The sequence below is a fragment of the Cynocephalus volans genome, chromosome 5 (genome assembly GCF_027409185.1).
Source record: "Cynocephalus volans isolate mCynVol1 chromosome 5, mCynVol1.pri, whole genome shotgun sequence".
Lineage (NCBI taxonomy): Eukaryota > Metazoa > Chordata > Mammalia > Dermoptera > Cynocephalidae > Cynocephalus > Cynocephalus volans.
The window spans coordinates 49,609,318-49,629,306 of record NC_084464.1 but is presented as its reverse complement, the minus strand read 5'-3'; the positions used below and the strand labels follow the sequence as shown (position 1 = coordinate 49,629,306).

Below are 19,989 nucleotides of genomic sequence, written 5' to 3'. Positions count from 1 at the left end.
TTGAATACGTTTGGAGATCATTGAGCTTCCTGAATCTGAACATCTGTGATTTTTCCTATACCTGGGAAGTTTTCTGCCACTATTTTGTTGGATATATTTTAAATGCAATCTCCTTTTTCTTCCCTTTCTGGAAGACCCATGACTTGGATATTTGAGCGCTTAAGGTTGTCTGATATCTCTCTTAGATTTTCTTCAATGTTTTAAATTCTTTTTTCTATTTTTTTATCTGCTTGTGTTATTTCAAACAGCTCATCTTCAAGGTCAGAAGTTCTCTCTTCTGCTTCTGTAAGCCTGCTGGTTAAACTCTCTGTTGTGTTTTTTTATTTCATTGAATGAATTCTTCAGCTAGGCAAGTTCTGCTACATTCTTTTTCAGGGCATTGATTTCCTTGTACATTTCTTCTTTCAGGTCCTGTATACTTTTCCTCATTTCATCATGATGTCTAGCTGAGTTTTCTTTTATCTCATTTAGTTTCCTTGGAATTATCACTCAAAATTCCTTGTCAGACATTTCAAGAACTTCTTGTTCTATAGGATCTGGAGCTTGAGAGTTATTACCCTTTGTTGGTGTACTTCCTTGGTTTTTTATATTTCTGGTATCTTTCCTTTGATGTTTAGTCATGAGGTAGGGGATTTCACAGTCCAGTGGTTTGACACTATTGTCTGGTTCAGATGCTGCTGGGGCTGCCAATTTGGCTTGGCTGCCTCAGTGTGTGCTTAGTTGCCCACTGGTGCCTCGGGTGTATGGTTGCTTCGGGTCTTGCGCCTCTCTAGGGAGGTGCCTCTCTGGTCAGCCTGCCCTCCACTGGGCTGCGGATCGAGTCAGGCAGTGGCAGCGAGGCCTCCTTCTGGGTTGCCTGCTGGCATCTTAGGGCTTGTGGTGTCTGTGGATCCTGGGCCCCTCCGGCTGGGCGCCTCTCTGATTGGCGCACACTCAGCCATGCTGGGGATAGAGTCGGGCAGTGGCAGTGAGGCCTACCTGCTGCATCATGTGCTGGCACTGCAGGGTGCATGGTCCCCGCGGATCTTGGGCCTCTCCAGCTGGGCACCTCTCTGATTGGCGCACACTCAGCCTGGCTGGGGATGGAGTCAGACGATAGTGGCGAGGCCTACCTGCTGGGTTGTGCCCTGGCACTGCAGGGTGCCTGGTCTCCGCAGATCCTGGGCCTCTCTGGCTGGGTGCCTCTCTTATTGGCATTCACTCGGCCGGGATCTCAATATATTTATTTCTAAGTTACCTGCATTGTAGGTTTCTCTTATGAGAGCATGGTACTAGTATTTTTTGATGGGCTATGACATTCCAAGTTGATGCTGTAGCTGAGCTGGTCACATATCAAGATTATGACTTCAGGTAAAGAATCAACTGAGGAAATTCCAAGGAACAGAGATGAGCCTTGATACATATTTTGATCAAGATACAAGAGATAGAATTCAATATTAGATGTGAGTCAAATTTGGCCCATGAATGTTGTTCAAAATTGAGGGTAGCATTCTAATCATAAGCTCATCAATCATTCACTAGTGTCTTGGGGGTATTAGTGCACAGAATACAGAAGACCCATCCACTCCTCTTTATAGTTTTGTTCTAAAACAGAAAAAAATACATACTTCCTTTTTTTTTTTTAAATGAGTTTTATTCTCCCACAGTGTAGGTGAAGTATATATGTACACCAGAAGAAAGTGAAAGGCAGGGCACATGTTTTCTTATTCATGGGAACTTGTGATATTTGGTGGTAAGATTAAGTTTGGAACATGCAATGGTGACAGTTTTATGGGAAAAGTCCATTTTCCTAACTTTAGAAGACATGGGTTTCTTGGACTTAAACTCTTTTTGCCTAAGTTTTTCTGTTCCTAAAATGAAAGTTGTTGCCTTGACTTTGTGCCTGTTCATTCCCATATTCTTATATACACACTATAGGTTTGGATATGGAAAAAATTCTTGGTCTATAATTCAGTGGCTCCTTAGCTGAGCCAGTCACTGTCTGTAGTTTTGGACAGTAACTCAAAGACTGCATGGGATAATTATCTCTGAGTTTTACTCCTTTGTTTTTCATTGAGTGATATGTTGGAGTTAAAAATAATGCTAGTTAAAGATAAAACTAAAGGGGGAAAAACACCCAAAAGACTAATATGATTTATGAACATTTCCTTTATATTATGTTCTAGTGTTATGTAATGGATTTGACAGAGCAGCAGTTGGCACTCAGAGGGTTGGAGAGTCAGGTGGGCCAGATGAGCTAGTGCTCCAAGATCTGAGCCCTGAGTTTAGGTCTTACAGGGTTTATATAGGCAGATTCTTCGAGTTCTTCTAAGTTTTGTTTTTTCAGTATTCATGTAGCCAGTGTAGTAGCCATTGTGATAAGCAAGCACATTTACAAAAGCGGGAGTGCGAGCACTTGGTTATCAGTAAAGCTGAAACTATAAGCAGGTTCTGTTCTAAGGGCAAAACAAGCTACTAAAAGAATTAATTTTGTATTTTTCCAACACCAGAATATACAAATAAGCATATAAGTCAGGATTTTAGGTTTGTACTAATTTCTCATTTGATCTCTTTTATTTCATAGTTTCACAGAAAATAGCCATGATATTGGGGTTTAACAAACTGCAGGCAAAGTATGCACAGTAGAACATTTTTATAACATTCTGCAAATGAAAAGCCAATTTCCTTTACACAGGCAGTAATGCAAATATTCACAGTAGCTTTGTTATGAAGAAATTAAATTGTTGCAATTGATGATTCCACCACTTTAATGGGAGTTCATGTATAATAACCTTTATTAATTAGGAAAATATCATATAATTTAAACCTGGGCAAGAATATTACAGACCCATAAGTTGCTACTGAAGAAATTAAACAGAAATGGCTTGTCTTGTATTTTCAAATATTATTACAACTGATAACCTCTGCACCCATCATGACTTTTTCATTGTTTTTTGGCTCAAGGTGCATATATATTTATGCTCCCAGCATACAGTTCATGCAGTTTTTAATGGGCTTGGAACCAGTATGGTTGAGAGTATGAAAAAGGATAGATAGTGATGTAATCTCTGAGATACATAAGTGATAGCTGATACTTAGAGTTGCACCCTGTGACTTTTCAGTCCCCAGAGTTATCCCATCTTATGGAGGATTGCCTAATATGGAGTCACATAGCGGAGCAAACGAGAGCTGGGAGACTGAAGGAAGGTTGGTATCTGGGTGAGGTAGGTCTTGGGTAAATATTCTTAACTTAACTTAAGAAAATCTGGTAAGTTTTTGTACCTGATCCCTTTGTGAAGCATAAGCTGAAGAAGGTAATTTGTAGGAAAGAAAGAAGAAGCAAGCTTCAGTATTTGGAAGAAATTTGAAACAGAATGAAGCTCAGTTGGGTCATTTGATATTTTACTTTGTTCCAGGATACCTGATTTGAATGGTTTTGTTTGTGTTTAGGTATTTGGGAAAGGTTATTTTAGAGATTGGATCTAGAGAGACTGGAGAAGGCTTGGATTGAATAGAAAATAGCAATAATACTGCAAATTATAAATTGGGCCTTTTTTTGCCTTGGGAGTTTTAGATATTTTATGATTGAATGATAAAGGAATAGCTTCTCCCAGCCACCACAGAATTAGTTATTATTGCCAAATGAGCCTGGAGAATTGCCTCATCTAGAAGAACACTTTTCAAAAGATGGCCCAAGTCTACTGGTCCAAAAAATATTGGCAAATAACTGGTGATCTCATAGTCTTTCATTTATATGTATCCTTTGGCAACTTACTAATAACCAATCATGTGAAGCATTAACGGCTTGCAAAATGTGGCAGGGATTCATTCATAAACCCATATTAGCATAATACTAGAGTTATAAAGAACACTGATTTAGTGTTAAGAAGTCTGGTTATTATGCAACACGTAGTGACATTGCAAAGCTGTTATCCCACGTATGAACATACATAAGTCAGAATTATTTTACATTTTTTGGAAAGATATTTATCACTAGTATATGTCGAGTTGAGCTTTTCAGTTGTTTCTATTCTCGTTTTTTCCTTATACATTACTGTTTAGGCTTATCATTATTATTTAAATTTGTTATAAGTTGTTCAGTTAATCATGTAGTATATAATGATGCATATTTGTATCAACAGCATTCTTTTCTGTAATTTTTCCATAGCTAGATTATACATTTTCCCCCATATTAGTAAAGCACATGTATATGTAATCTTTGAAAACTTGGCTTGAAAACGGCATTTCATTATTATCACCCATGGCATACTTTACCTGGTCTCAATAGGATATGTTAAAGTTTGAGAACTGCCGGTCTGAAGAGTTATTTGGTAGGCATAGAAGTCAGAGTCAGAATCATTTCTGATTTCTTATATGTCACTACAGCATAGCTCTTATAAGTTCAGGACCTTGACAGACCTCTGTTTGAATCTGCTATTTATTGGCTGTGTCCTTAGATGAGTTTCCTAATCTTGTCTGTCTCAATTTCCTGTGTGTAAAGTGAAAATTTAGAAAGTACCTACCTGGGCTGGCTGATTAGCTCAGTTGGTTAGAGTGTGGTGCTGATAACACCAAGATCCCTGTACTGGTCAGCCACCATAAAAAAAAAAAAAAGAAAGCACTTAACTAATCCAGTTTTTTGAATATTAAGTAAGATGATGTATGTAAAGTGCTTAGGACTGTGCCTGACTTATAGTAAGTTGTCAGCAAATAGTAGCCATTATTATTAGGTGAGAAGAGCTTTCTGTGGCCCTACTGCAAAATGGTTAATTTGCTACCAGATTGTAATTCCAGCAAGTATTTATTTATTCAACAAATATTTTAATGACTTTTGCATAGAGGTTTATTGTTAATTATAGTGTTTCAAATGATCTTGATTATTTCAAATTTGAGGGTCACCTTGTTATAACATCTGATTGCTAGGAGGAGAGTTGTCATATTGGCCATTTACTTATTGTTTGCTTGTGCGGCATTGTTACATTATTTTCAATTAGTGGTTTCCTTGCAGGAACCTTTTTAATCTCCTTGTCATTTTGTGAGGGATAATTTAATTAAAACTAGATAACATTTGGAAAATTCACTTAAGTAGGCACATGTAAACTTAATACTTTCCATAAACAAAAAAGGATACTACCTTCAGCCCTGCCTGTTTGTGGAATTCCCACTCTTCTCTCAAGACACCTGTTTATCTTATGAGACCAGCTACTGTTTTTGACATGCAGATCATGAGAGGGAGGCAGTATCCATTTACATATAAATATTAGTAAAGCTTAATTTTTTTCTCATTTTTCTGTTTTAAAAATAAGTATCAATAGAAGTGTTAATATTTTCTTCCCAAATCCCTATGGTTTGTATTGCACTCACCCTAGGATGTGAGCACATCATTTGGAGAGCAAGTAGACAATTATATAAATATTAATTCTTACTCTGATATAAGAATATAATTGATGATTTCCTAAATTACTGTTAATTTAATATTATGTTTAGCATCTTTGTAGTTGTGTTGGTATGATATTTATGGAAGTAGTAGACTTCGTAAAAATCATAAAATCATGCCCTGCTAGTTGTAGAATTGACATTATTTGCCATCTAGTCCTTCCTTCCTCAGAAGACAATGAGTTCTTCAAAGGAAGAAGAGACTTTTATTAATCTTTGTGTTTCTATCACCTAGCACTGGGCCTGTTGAGAGAGCTCAATAAATCTTTTATCAAATGAATTTTAATACTGATTCAGAAACTAGTTAGTGCCTTGGCAAAGAATTGGAGAATCAATGTGATAATTGGTAATTGGAGTTACATGAAATCTCAATAAAATAATCTTGTCAAATATTTTTGTTATGAAGCAGTTCTTTAGTATTCAAAGCAGAACATATTTGTAAACATTTATTTACAAACATATAAAATTGTAGGATGACAGGACTTTGGAGCTGGACTTTTCAGTCTTTCCCAGAGAAAAAGAAATGTCAGGAATCCTGTCATGTGAACTCCAGTTATGTTTCTCGCTGTAGCACTTCATTGGCCAGGTGGTATTACTCTTCTGCAAGGTTTGGAATTGGATTTGCAAAATATCAGAGTCGAGATTACACCTACCAGTATGGTCAGTCTTCACCTGTTTATTTAGACTGTTACCGAGACTTTTAGATGACAGGTTGTAGAATATATATCGAAAGAAGTGAAGTATCCTTCCCATGAGAAAGTAGAATGGGATTTTTTTTTTGAGTGTTTAAGTTGCAGACAGGACATCATTTATCTTCCCAAGCGATATTAATTTAAAGTTTAAGGAATTTTGCTTCAAATTACACACCACATAGGTACTAAGAGCAGAAAGAAATTGCTAAACCATATGCTCATGAATGCCATCTCTTTCCTCAAGAGAAAGATCATTTATATTTGCAATTAAAGAGCAGAAGGTCTTTTTTCCCATAAAAGCCTTTCAGTCAGGAAATATTCTGGGCAGAGAGGGCTTCCCAGGGGAGATTCATACAGTGTTCAAGGACTTGTTGGCGTCTCTACCTTGTGGATCTTTGCCCTTCAACTATTTCCTGGAAAATAAACTTTAATTCTAAAAATATAATTAGCCCTTGTCAAAGTTTGTAAACAGTTCTGCTGGAAGTGTAATTTAAGTAAAGAAATTGATATTTAGTCAACTTGGTTTTTATCTTTCTTAAGAGGCAATTATAACATTACAGCATTATGAACTACATATGGTGTTCTTACTTTATTGATGGATGTTGTTTATTATTTTGGTTAGAACAAAGGATGTGGGTTTCTTACTGCATAATAAGCAGGCAATAACCCTCATGTGGGAAGCATTGTCAAGTGACTGTATGGGAAGCATTGTCAAAATGAAAAATAATGTTTGACCTTTTTTGGTTATACTGACATGTTATGAATATGTGCTCCAAAATTGTGTAAGTTTCTTCGAAATCCATCTCTTGATATAAATACTATCAGTCAGAATCTTGGTTCAATTATAATGTTAAAGTGTTATGTCCTAAGCTAACAGATACAGCTTATTCTAATGAAAAAAATAGATTTTAGGTTTTAGTTGATAGTTTCAATTTGGGTCAGTACGTGGGATGGCTGTGGGACCCAGAGGATACTGAGTCGGGTCCTGAGTGTGCATGGTGTCTGCATGAGCTTGGGCTGCAGTCCAGACTTGCTCCTACTCCTCTGGGTTTAAGTGAGAGGATAACATAAATGTCATGTGAAGTGAGAATTTTCTTTTTTATATATTGAGAAGGATTTGTAGTATATGATCTTAATCGCTTCTCTATCTGAGCCATATCAAAGGAAAAGGGAACATGGACCCAAATAACGTCCTCAGTTCCCACCACCTCCCGAAAAGAATAGGGAAAGGGAGGTTGGGGCTGTTTCACGCTTTGGGGGTTTGATTTTAAAATATTAGACCTCATGGATAGTTTAACATCAACACAGCCAGGTTAAGCAACTTTCCTCTTTCTTCCCCTCCCCTTTCCCTTTTCTGCTCCTGGAACTGAGCGACTGTTATCATCAAAGGAACGTCTTTTGGGCTGTGTCTAGCAGGCTTTGGACTGGAATGCTTTGTGCTGAGATAGGGGCTAATCAAGAGCCTATGACTTAACCTACCAGATGCCATTGGACCACAAGGGCTGTGTCACCTTGCATAACACTGATTTCAAAATTGCCCATTACTCTGTCTGAACCCTCCCTAAAAGTCTTATAAACCTTGTGCTTTCCTTAGTTCGCGAGAACTGATCTGGGTCATTCTCCCCTGTATGTTAGTGGAATAAACCTTTTGGCTGAAATGGCTCTTGACTCGGGTCTCTCTCTCTTTTCTCTGTCTCACCAAACCTAACAGTTGTTTATTATTTTGGTTAGAACAAAGGGTGTAGGTTTCTTACTGCATAATAAGCAGGCAGTAACCCTCAGGATTTTAGTACTTCTGCTTTAGTCATTTAAAAATTTTTTTGATGTATTTGAGGTTCATGAAAGTTAACCAGCCAAGAAAAATAGTGTAGTTTCCATACCACCATCCCTGGTAGATAAATCCACACGAGGTCCCAGAACCCCCAACTAATAACTGTATTTGGTACCATGAAAGGCACCATTTCCTGGCTGACACATTCCTGTCCTCTCTTAGAGGAAGTTCTTGTTCCTGCTGCCTTCTTTACTTTGAAGGGACAGTTTGAGTGACAGATTACTCTTGCTCTATCTGTGAAGATCAGCAAGTTCAGACTCTGGGACTGTCCCTAGGAGCAAATCTCAGAACACTTTGCATCTGAGAAAATCTGCCTTAAGTCTAGAAAAAGTCAGACTGAAAATCTCTTAGGTGAAGATCTTTAGTTGGGATGTATAGGATAGAGTGTTCTGATAGGCCATACTGCTCAGGTATCTGATTTACCTGTCTTAGTATAATGAACTTTATTATTATTATTATTTTTTGCCTGTGTTAGTATAATGAACTTTTTGTCCTTGCCTTCAAGTTGTTAATGAATTTTGACCTATGGAGATAATTATATAGTCCCTCTGCTTGCCATTTCTGTTCTTAGTCATTAAATCAGGTACTACTGGTTGTGGCAAATTAAAATACTTGTTCTCTCCTACACAAACTAATTTATTTTGTAATTTTAGTGGCCAAACTTATTGAAATATCTGTTTATAGTTGTATTACAAATAAAACAAGACTTTATAAAATTTTTAAACATTACAGAAATATGTACTGCATTATGTAAAATTTTTCCACAGCCCCAATCCCACATGGATTGACCCTGTTAATAATTTGATGTATGTGCTTGCTTTTTGAGTGTTTATTTTTTAATTAATTTATTTAAACAAAATAAGTTTTTACTACTATTTTGCAGCTTGACTGTTGCATGTAAATACATATTTTTTAAGTTTTTTTAATGTCAGTATCTACTTTTATTCTTTTTAAATCATTTGTAATATTTCATTGTATAGAGGTATGATTATTTGTTCAACCAATTCCTTTAAATGGCCATTTAGGTTTTTTCCAGTGTTTTGCTGTTATAGAATGTGCTGAAGCTGATATCCATATGTATTTTAAAAATTTTATACTTTTGTTTGAATATCTGACTTACTTTTTTCCAAATGGCTAGCCAACATCTTTTACTTTAAAAAATCCATATTTTTGGCCAGCCACCAAAAATAAATATATAACTAAAAAAATTAATATTTTCCCCTATTGAATTGAAATGCTACATTTATATATATATTGAATTCCTATGTATACTTGGGTTTATCTCTGGACTAATATGTTCCAATGAACTGTTTCTCTAATATGACATTATTTTAATTACTCTAATTTATGATTTGCTGTCTTATCCAGTAAACTGGTACCCTCTCATTGCTCTTCTTTTTCAGAATATATACCAAATTACATATTTATTCTTCCGGATGAACTCCCTTACCCTAGTTTACTTTAAAAACTCTTGTGATTCTGATCAAGATTACTTTAATCTGATCAGGATTACTTTTTTTTTATTTTTAAATTTTATTTTGTCGATATACAATGTGGTTGATTATTGTGGCCCATTACCGAAACCTCCCCCCTCCTCCCTCTCCCCCCTCCCACCCAACAATGTCCTTTCTGTTTGCTTGTTGTATCAACTTCAAGGAATTGTAGTTGTTATGTCTTCTCCCCACCCCCACCCACGATTTTTTTTTTTTTGGTGTGTGTGTGTGTGTGTGTGAATTTATATATTAATTTTTAGCTCCCACCAATAAGTGAGAACATGTGGTATTTCTCTTTCTGTGCCTGACTCATTTCACTTAATATAATTCTCTCAAGGCCCATCCATGTTGTTGCAAATGGCAGTATTTCATTCGTTTTTATAGCTGAGTAGTATTCCATTGTGTAGATATACCACGTTTTCCGTATCCACTCATCCAATGATGGACATTTGGGCTGGTTCCAACTCTTGGCTATTGTAAAGAGTGCTGAGATGAACATTGGGGAACAGGTATACCTTCGACTTGATGATTTCCATTCCTCTGGGTATATTCCCAGCAGTGGGATAGCTGGGTCATATGGCAGATCTATCTGCAATTCTTTGAGGAACCTCCATACCATTTTCCATAGAGGCTGCACCATTTAGCAGTCCCACCAACAATGTATGAGAGTTCCTTTTTCTCCGCAACGTCGCCAGCATTTATTGTTCAGGGTCTTTTGGATTTTAGCCATCCTAACTGGGGTGAGATGGTATCTCAGTGTAGTTTTGATTTCCATTTCCCAGATGCTGAGTGATGTTGAGCATTTTTTCATATGTCTGTTGGCCATTTGTATATCTTCCTTAGAGAAATGCTTTTTTAGCTCTTTTGCCCATTTTTTAATTGGGTTGCTTGTTTTCTTCTTGTAAAGTTGTTTGAGTACCTTGTATATTCTGGATATTAATCCTTTGTTGGATGTATATTTTGCAAATATTTTCTCCCACTCTGTTGGTTGTCTTTTAACTCTTTTAATTGTTTCTTTTGCTGTGCAGAAGCTTTTTAGTTTGATATAATCCCATTTGTTTATTTTTCTTTTGGTTGCCCGTGCTTTTGGGGTCGTATTCATGAAGTCTGTGTCCAGTCCTATTTCCTGAAGTGTTTCTCCTATGTTTTCTTTAAGAAGTTTTATTGTTTCAGGGTGTATATTTAATTCTTTAATCCATTTTGAGATGCTTTTAGTGTATGGTTAAAGGTATGGGGCTAGTTTCATTCTCCTGCATATTGATATCCAGTTCTTCCAGCACCATTTGCTAAAGAGGCAGTCTCTTCCCCAGTGTATAGGCTTGGTGTCTTTGTCAAAGATCAGATGGCTGTAGGTGTGTGGGTGGATTTCTGGATTCTCTATTCTATTCCAGTGATCAGTGTGTCTGTTTTTATGCCAGTACCCAACTGTTTTGGTTATTATAGCTTTGTAGTATAGTTTAAAGTCAGGTAGTGTTATGCTTCCAGCTTTATTTTTTTCACTCATCATTGCTTTGGCTATGCATGGTCTTTCATTATTCCATATAAATGTCTAGATAGTTCTTTCCATTTCTGAGAAAATGTCATTGGAATTTTGATGGGGATTGCATTGAATTTGTATATCACGTTGGGTAGTATGGACATTTTCACTATGTTGATTCTTCCAATCCAAGAGCATGGGATATCTTTCCATCTTCTTGTGTCCTCTTTAATTTCTCAGCAGTAGTTTGTAGTTCTCATTATAGAGATTTTTCACATCCTTGGTTAACTCAATTACTAAGTATTTTATTTTGTTGGTGGCTATTGTGAATGGGCAGGCTTTCTTGATTTCTCTTTCTGCGTGTTCACTATTGGAGAAAAGAAATGTTACTGATTTTTGTGTGTTGATTTTGTATCCTGCAACTTTGCTGAAATCATTTATCAACTCCAAGAGTTTTTTTGTAGAGCTTTTAGGCTGTTCGATATATAGGATCATGTCATCTGCAAACAGGGACAATTTGACTTCGTCTTTTCCAATCTGGATGCCCTTTATTTCCTTCTCTTCTCTGATTGCTCTGGCTAGTACTTCCAACACTATGTTGAATAGGAGTGGTGAGAGTGGGCATCCTTGTCTTGTTCCTGTTCTTAAAGGAAAAGTTTTCAGCTTTTCCCCATTCAGGATGATATTGGCAGTGGGTTTACCATATATGGCTTTAATTATGTTGAGATACTTTCCCTCTATACCTAACTTATAGAGGGTAATTGTCATGAATGAGTGTTGAATTTTATCAAATGCTTTTTCAGCATCTATAGAGATGATCATATGGTCCTTGTGTTTGATTTTATTGAAATGGTGTATCACATTTATTGTTTTGCGTATGTTGAACCACCCTTGCATCCCTGGGATGAATCCCACTTGATCGTGGTGAATAATTTTACATATGTGTTGCTGTATTCTGTTAGCTAGTATTTTAGTGAAGATTTTTGCATCTATATTCATCAAGGATATCGGCCTGTAGTTTTCTTTTTTGATTATATCTTTACTTGGTTTTGGTATCAGGATGATATTTGCTTCATAGAATGAGTTTGGGAGATTTGAGTCTGCTTTCATCTTTTGGAATAGTTTGTAAAGAATCGGTGTCAATTCCTCTTTGAATGTTTGGTAAAATTCTGCTGTGAATCCATCTGGTCCTGGGCTTTTCTTTGTTGGGAGCCTTCTGATAACAGCTTCAATCTCCTTTATTGTTACTGGTCTGTTCAGATTTTGTACATCTTCATGGCTCAGTTTTTGGAGCTTGTGTGTGTCCAGAAATTTATCCATTTCCTCCAGATTTTCAGATTTGTTTGCATATAGTTTTTTATAGTAGTCTCGAATGATTCCTTGTATTTCAGATGAATCAGTTGTAATATCACCTTTTTCATTTCTAATTTTTGTTATTTGAATCTTCTCTCTTCTTTTTTCGTTAGCCATGCTAATGGTTTGTCAATTTTATTTATCTTTTCAAAAAACCAACTTTTTGATTCGTTGATCTTTTGTTTTGTTTTTTGGGTTTCAATTTCATTCAGTTCTGCTCTGATCTTAATGATTTCTTTCTGTCTGCTAACTTTAGGTTTGGATTGTTTTTGTTTTTCTAGTTCTTTAAGGTGAAGTGTTAGGTTGTTCACTTGCCATCTTTCTTTCTTTCTTTTTTTTTTTTTTTTTAAAGATGACCGATAAGGGGTTCTTAACCCTTGACTTGGTGTTGTCAGCACCACACTCAGCGAGTGAGCGAACCGGCCATCCCTATATGGGATCCGAACCTGGGGCCTTGGTGTTATCAGCACCACACTCTCCTGATTGAGCCACGGGCCGGCCCCCACTTGCCATATTTCCATTCTTCTGAAGTGAGCATTTAATGCAATAAATTTCCCCCTTAATACTGCTTTTGCAGTATCCCACAGGTTTTGGTTTGATGTATCATTATTTTCATTAGTTTCAATAAATTTTTTTATTTCCTGTTTGATTTCTTCTTGGACCCATATGTCATTAAGTAGAATGCTGTTTAAGTTCCACGTGTGTGTATAGTTTACGGAATTTTGTTTGTTATTGATTTCTAATTTTAATCCATTGTGGTTTGAAAAAATACATGGGATAATTCCAATTTTTTTGAATTTGTTGAGACTTGATTTGTGACCTAATATGTGATCTGTTCTGGAGAATGATCCATGTGCTGATGAGAAGAATGAATATTCTGAGGTTGTTGGATGGAATGTTCTGTAGATATCTGCCAAGTCCAATTGGTCTAGCGTATTGTTTAGATCTTATGTTTCTCTGCTGATTCTTTGCCTAGATGATCTGTCCAGTATTGACAGTGGGGTGTTCAGGTCCCCTGCTATTATGGTATTAGTGTCTATTTCCTTCTTTAGGTCTAATAGAGTTTGTTTTATAAATCTGACTGCTCCAACATTGGGTGCGTACATATTTATGATTGTTATGTCTTCTTGATGGATCAGTCCTTTTATCATTACGTAGTGTCCCTCATTGTCTCTTTTTATGGTTTTTAATTTAAAGTCTATTTTGTCAGATATAAGAATAGTTATTCCAGCTCGTTTTTCTTTTCTGTTTGCATGGTAAATCTTTTTCCATCCTTTCACTCTTAGTCTATGTGAGTCTTTATGAGTGAGGTGGGTCTCTTGAAGGCAGCATGTAGTTGGGTCCTCCTTTTTAATCCAGTCAGCCAGTCTTTGTCTTTTGATTGGGGAATTTAATCCTTTTACATTAAGAGTTGTTATTGAAAAGTGTTGATTTACTCCTAGCATTTTATTGATTTTTGTTTGGATGTCTTAAGTGTCTTATGTTCCTTTCTTTCTGATTTGCTGTTTGTCTTCTGTATTTGTTGGCTTCTTGGGTTGTAGATAAATTTTATTTTTCTTCATTGTTGGCATTTTTGTTTTACTAGTGGGTTTTGATTTTTCTTGAGTTTTTATCCAGTGGTAGTTATTTTTCAGGTACCAAACCCAGTACTCCCTTGAGAATTTCTTGTAAGGGTGGTCATGTGGTAGTGAACTCCCACAGTTTATGTTTGTCTGAGAAATATACTATTTGCCCTTCATTTTGGAAGGATAGCCTTGCAGGGTAGAGTATTCTTGGCTGACAATCTCTGTCTTTTAGTATTTTGAATATATCATCCCATTCCTTTCTGGTTTTTAGGTTTTGTGATGAAAAGTCTGATGTTAGCCTGATTGGGGCTCCCTTATAGGTGATTTGACGCTTGTCTCTTGCACCTTTTAAGATTCTCTCTTTGTCTTTGAGTTTTGCCAATTTGACTATAACATGTTTTGGAGAAGGCCTTTTTGGGTTGAATACGTTTGGAGATCATTGAGCTTCCTGAATCTGAACATCTGTGATTTTTCCTATACCTGGGAAGTTTTCTGCCACTATTTTGTTGGATATGTTTTAAATGCAATCTCCTTTTTCCTCCCCTTCTGGAATACCCATGACTCAGATACTTGAGTGCTTAAGGTTGTCTGATATCTATCTCAGATTTTCTTCAATGCCTTTGATTCTTTTTTCTTTTCTTTTTTTTTTTTTTGTCTGCTTTTCTTATTTCAAACCGCCCATCTTCAAGTTCAGAGGTTCTGTCTTCAACTTTCACAAGCCTGCTGGTTAAACTCTCCGTTGTGTTTTTTATTTTGCTGAATAACTTCTTCAGTTCGGCAAGTTCTGCTACATTCTTTTTCAGGGCATTGATTTTCTTGTACATTTCTTCTTTCAGGTCCTGTATACTTTTCCTCATTTCATCATGATGTCTAGCTGAGTTTTCTTGTATCTCATTCAGTTTCCTTAGAATTATCACTCGAAATTCCTTGTCAGTCATTTCAAGGGATTCTTGTTCTATAGGATCTAGAGCTTGAGAGTTATTATCCTTTGGTGGTGTACTTTCTTGATTTTTTGTATTTCTGGTATCTTTTTTTTGATGTTTATTCATTGTGGCAGGGGGTTTCACAGTCCACAGGTTTGACACTATTGACTGACTAAGATGTTGCTGTGGTTGCCAATTTGGTATGGCTACCTCAGTGACTACTCAGTTGGCCACTAGTGCCTTGTGTGTGTGGCTGCCTCGGCTGTCGGGCCTCTCCAGGGAGCCACCTCTCTGGTCAGCTTGGACTCTGCCGGGCTGCTGGATCACGGGGCGGTATCACAGGGTGTGTGGTCTCTGCTGAGCTTCCACCTCCCATGCTGGACTTCTCCCTGTTCCGTGCGCTCTGGCCCAGGCTGCTGGGATTCGCCGAGGCACTGCAGAGCATGTGGTCTCTGCAGAGCTTCCCCTTCCCCCATAGGATGTCTCCCTGCTCTGTGCCTGCTAGGCCAGGCTTGGGATGGAGCCGGGTGGCGGTAGTGAAGCATACCTGCTGCTAGATCGCGCGGCGGTGGCCCTCATTTAGCGTGTGTGGACTCTACGGAGCTTCTATCTCCCTTGCTGGATGACTCTGTGCTCCGTACGCATTGGGCAATGCTGCTGGATCGCGTGGCAGCAGTGTGGTCCCTGTGGAGTTCCCGCCTCCCCTGCCGGACGTCTCCCTGGTCCGAGTGCACTAGGCCAGGCTGGGAATGGAGCCGGGTGCCTGCAGTGAAGGCTACCTGCTGGATCACGCAGTGGCGGCCCCAGAGGGTGTGTGGTTTCTGCAGAGCCTCCGCCTCCCCTGCCAGAAGTCTCCCCACTCTTTGTGCACTGGGCTGGCCTGGGAATGGAGCCGGGTGGTGGCCGTGAAGCCTATCTGCCAGATCATGGGATGGCGGCCCCGCAGGGCATGTGGTCTCCGTGGAGCTTCTGCCTCCCCCGCAGGATGTCTCCCCATTCCATATGCACTTGATGTTATGTTTTTATAGTTGAAATCGGTTGATTTGTGGGAGAGAGTGACGCTAGGGACTGTCTATTCCGCCATCTTGACCAGGATTACTTTTAATTCAAGTATTAATTAGAACTGTGTTTCTCAACTTAAAAAGCCTTTTAATAACTATAAATTTTCACTTCTCATTCAGTTTTTTAATATATATGCCCATTTAGCAAATTATTGTTTATAAACTGTGTATTCCTACCAAGAATATTTTGTTGAATTTTGTTTTCTTAAGTTTCTCTTACTGTACTAAAACACTTTTTGTTCACAATATGAAGTGCAACAAAATATCAAATATGCTTTTTTCATATGGTGATTTAGGGACTATTGATCTCTTTACAAAACTGAATCTTTACATCCCCATGTAATGTATGTCTTCATTTATTTTTCTTAGATTCTTTAATAGAGTTTTATAATTTCCTTACACGTCTTGTGAGTCTGTTCCTAGGTATTGCATGTGTCTTGCAGTTAGAAATCTTTTTCCTCATGTTTTCTAGCTGGTTTTTAGTATGGAAGAATGGTTTATATTTTCATATAATTATTTTATGTGGTTGCTTTAGTGAACCTTCTTTTTTTCTGTAATACTTTTTCAGTTGATTCTATGTATTTTTCATGTGGGCAGTCATTATCTGCAAATAATGATTATTTTGCCTGTTTCCTAATTAATTTACCTTTAATTTGGTTTTCTTAATTGCATTGTCTTTTGTTCCTGCACGTGTTAGTAGTGATAAGAGTAGATATTTTTGTCTTATTTTTGAACTTTATTTCTCATTGTTTCTCATGTTTTATTATATACCAGATGCTTACATCTGTTAGTTAGGTTGTGTATATGTGTGTATCAAGAAAGTATCCTTTCATTCCTATTTAATTAAAATTCTTTTTTATAAACTTGTTAATGAATGTTTAAAACAGTATATTAGTTTTTATTGGGCTAATTATATGATTTTTTTTCTCCTTTGACCTTTTAATGTGAAGACTTAATTATTTTTCCTAATATTCATCTGTCCTTAAAATTGACCCACCTTATCATGAATTCTTCTACTAAATTCTGTTTTCCAATATTTTATGTAGGACTTTTTTCATTTATGTTGGTTTTTGAGTGTATGAATGTGGTCACGTCCTTGTGTCAGGGCTATATTGGCTTCATAAGAAGAGTAGAAAAATTTACTGCTTCCCATATGCACTGAACAGTTTAAATAACATTGAAATGATGTGATCCTTGAAATTTGAAGAAACCTTTTCATAAAGCTGTTTGGATCTGGGATATTGGGAGGTCAGGGGTCAGGAATACATTCGTGAAGGTTTGGTAGGTTTTTTTTAGTTTCCCTTTCTCTTATCCAAGTCTAAGATTAAATAAGTGTATCAGATAGGTATATCATACAAGTAGACTAAGTTCATTGCTTTTGCTAACATTATTAGATCCTCTGGTTATTTCTGGCGCTATGAGCTATGCAAGAAATATTTAACATAGCAGGACTGAACTTTTTTCTGCATACCCAGGGTTTTCTTTGGAAAGGCTTGCTTGCAAGGTTGACCCTTGTCTGGCATCTGGGAACTTAAATTTGGGGAGGGTTCCTTCCATTAACTGATGAGTGGCACACTGTGCCTAAACTGTTTATACAAACAGTGTGGTTTATGCTGAATACCTACGTTCCTTCTGGGAGTCTAGAATTTGGAAACCTGCCAGGCAGAGGCTACCTATATGAGCAGCCCCCATTAGAAACCCTAGGCATTGAGTCCCTAACAAGCTTCCTGGTGGGCACCATTTCACATGTGTTGTCACAACTCGTTGCCGGGAGAATTAAGCATGTCTTGTGTGACTCCATTAGGAGAGGACTCTTGGAAGCTTGTGCCTTGTTTCCCCTGTACTTTGCCTCATGTGCTTTTTCCTTTTCCCCTTTGCAAATTTTGCTTTGCAGGCTTTTGCTGAAATAAACTAAAGCCATGAGTATAACTATCTGCTGAGTCATGTGAGTCCTCCTAATGAATCATTGAACCTGAGGGTGGTCTTGAGAATCCCTGATACAGTACCTATAGAATTTTGACATTCGAAGAGACTGAGCAGTCTTCAAACCTTTCCTTTTTACACGAACCAGAAGTTCTTTTCCCACACCAAGCCCAGCAACTACAACCTTTCTAACCAAACAAATGATCCCTTCTCTTTTAAGAAAAAGGATAGGAAACAGTGTGATATTACATTGGGAATTGACAGAATGAGCACTTTCTCAGCTTCTTGCTATAGGTTGTGTCTTTATAGTTTAACTAAAATTTCTGTGAAGTTTTTAGCATCTTATGGGAGGTGCTCTCCTGGACTAGAAGCTCCCAGAGAGCATGAACCCAGCCTATCTTGAGCTAGATATCTTCCTAGTTTTTGGCTAATGGTAGGTGTATTAGTCCGTTTCTGTTGCTTATAATAAAATACATGGGACTGGGTATTTATAAAGAAAACAAAATTTATTGATTACAGTTGCATAACTCGCCAGCTTTGAGATTTAATGCCTGCCCTGCTGGGTTTTGGACTTCTTTGGGACCTGTTACACCTTTCTTTTGGCCTATTTCTCCCTTTTGGAATGGGAATGTGTACCCTGTGTTTGTCCCAACGTTGTGTCTTGGTAGTAGATAACTTACATTGATTTCATAGATGGGACTTTGAACTTTGGACTTTTGAGTTGAAAGAAGTTAAGACTTTGGGATGCAATGAAGTATTTTCAGGTGAAAAGACATGAGTTTTGGGGGGGTCCGGGGGAAGAATGTAGTGGATTGAATTATGTCCCCCAAAACTCATTGAAGCTTGAATTGTGTCCCCCAAGTTTTATTTATTAGAAACTTATCCCCCACTGTGACTGTTAAGAGGGTGGGAAATCCTATTATGGTAATTGAAAGGTAAAGCCTTGAAGAGGTGATTGGATTGTAGGACCATGCAGTAGTGAATGGATTAAAAATGGTTATCAGGGGTGTGGTTCTGAGGACTTTAAAAGAAGTGTCTTTCTCTCTGTTGCTCTCTCTGCTCCGCCATTTTTGCAGTGTGATACCCTGTCGTCACTGAAGTCACCACCAAAGAAAGCCTTCACCAGATGTATTCCCTGGGCTTTGGATTTCCTAGCCTCTGAAACTGTAAGCAATAAATTTCATTTTTTGAATAAAATACCCAGTTCCATGTATTTTGTTATAAGCAACAGAAATGGGCTAATAGGGTAGATTCTTAATAAATATTTTAAATGAGTGAGCACAAAAAACTAATTTCACTTAGAAATTATTCTTTGATGATGTGCCTTGGAGTTCCTTCCCCTCCCCCTGCCCTGGCCTTATATAGGTGACTAGAAGCTGACTCTTCTTTTGTACTAACTTTGGAATTGCTGACAGTTGTAAAGTTTATAAAGAAAATGAAATACTTTTCATATAATCTTTTAGTTATCTATTGCTACAAAAGGAAGTTCTTTAAAACTTAATGACTTAAGTAACTGTTTTATGTTTCATATAATTTTGTAGGTCAGGAATTTGAGCAGGGCCAAGATGGGTTGGCTTATATCTATACCACATGATGTCTCTTAAGGCTGGAACATCCTCACATATCTAACCCCTTACTGCCAGGTTGGAAGGGTTTGACTGGGATTATATGTCTGAGGCTTGGTTTTCATTTCACCTGGGTTCCTCGGTGCTTCTCCATGCAGTCTCAGGGCCTCTTGCTTTCCATGTGGCCTCTCCAGCATGGTCAGGGCAACTCAGGGTTCCCAAAAAGTGCAAAAGCAGAAGCTGCCAAATTTTCTTAAGGCTTAGGTCCAGAACCTTACTTCTATTGGTTAAAGCAGTCCCAGGGCCAGGCCAGATTCAAGGGGAGAGGAAATGGAATCCACATCTCACTGGGGAGGTAGCATGTGTGTATAGGGAAAGAAAAGAGTTTGAAGGCAGCCATTTTGGGGACTATCTAATGTATGAATAATGCATTTGTACGAACTTTTCAGAATTTCCAATCCTATTCATAAACTTTGGTTTTAAATGTATGTTCTTGTTTTATAGCTGAAACATCTTGATTTTATATGACAGGCAAACACAAAGAAGTATTAAAAGGCAGTGGCAGAGTTATAAAATGTAGCTTAGAAAAATAATTGTCTACTATAACCATGTCATTACAGGTATGGAAACAATCACATGGAAGTTAGAAAATTTGTCAAAGATCATATATGTAGTAAATGGCAGAATAACT

At 37.5% G+C, this 19,989-nt stretch overlaps 1 protein-coding gene across 3 annotated transcripts in view; it reads left to right on the top strand.

Annotated features, from left to right (window-relative positions):
* Window positions 1–19,989, top strand: part of BTBD9 (BTB domain containing 9) — a 419,154-nt gene that overhangs the window by 18,201 nt on the left and 380,964 nt on the right. For 2 of the 3 annotated variants that reach the window (XM_063096891.1, XM_063096889.1), the window contains exon 2: window positions 18,810–18,899. The exons of the other annotated variant lie outside the window; for it this stretch is intronic. The gene's annotated coding sequence lies outside the window, so the exon portion shown is untranslated. The remainder of the gene's footprint in view (window positions 1–18,809; window positions 18,900–19,989) is intronic. 3 annotated transcript variants of the gene reach the window in all.